Source organism: Piliocolobus tephrosceles, unplaced genomic scaffold (assembly GCF_002776525.5).
Source record: "Piliocolobus tephrosceles isolate RC106 unplaced genomic scaffold, ASM277652v3 unscaffolded_32769, whole genome shotgun sequence".
Lineage (NCBI taxonomy): Eukaryota > Metazoa > Chordata > Mammalia > Primates > Cercopithecidae > Piliocolobus > Piliocolobus tephrosceles.
The window spans coordinates 407-1,048 of NW_022316275.1; the positions used below are offsets into that span (position 1 = coordinate 407).

At 48.4% G+C, this 642-nt stretch overlaps 1 pseudogene; it reads right to left on the reverse strand.

Annotated features, from left to right (window-relative positions):
• Window positions 1-207: 207 nt before the first annotated feature.
• On the reverse strand, window positions 208-639 carry LOC111532433 (annotated as a pseudogene).
• Window positions 640-642: the final 3 nt, after the last annotated feature.

The window sequence follows — 642 nt, forward strand, 5'->3', positions numbered from 1 at the left end:
TTAGACAAAGAGAATAATCAATACATTCTAAACAATCAATATCATATTGTGTTTCTCAACCTCAAAGCCAACAACAACAAAAATTTTCATATATTTGGAAATCACTAAGCCCATCATTAAATATTCCTGAGGTTAAAGAGAAAACAAAGGTAATTTTATTTTTTTTTAAACAGGCTTCATTCACTTGATTTTTCTTGTATAGAAACCCTATGTTGTAGCCACAGCTGGAGCCTGGGTCCACTGCACGGAGACTCTGGTGTGGGTCTTGACAAGGTGGTCAGTGAACTCCTGATAGGGAGACTTGGTAAACACAGTCTCCTTCCAGAGGTCAGGGGTCAGGTAGCTGTAGGTCTTAGAGATGGCATCAAAGGTGGCCTTGGCGAAATTGCCCAGGGTGGCAGTGCAGCCCCGGGCTGAAGTGTAGCAGTCATCAATACCAGCCATCATGAGCAGCTTCTTGGGCACAGGAGCTGAGACGATGCCAGTGCCCCTGGGTGCAGGGATGAGGCACACCAGCACAGAGCCGCAGCAGCCTGTCACCTTGCAAGGGAGGGTGTGGGGCTTGCTGATCTTGTTCCCCCAGTAGCCTCTGCGCACCGGGACAACGGAGAGTTTGGCCAGGATGATGGCCTCACGGATGGC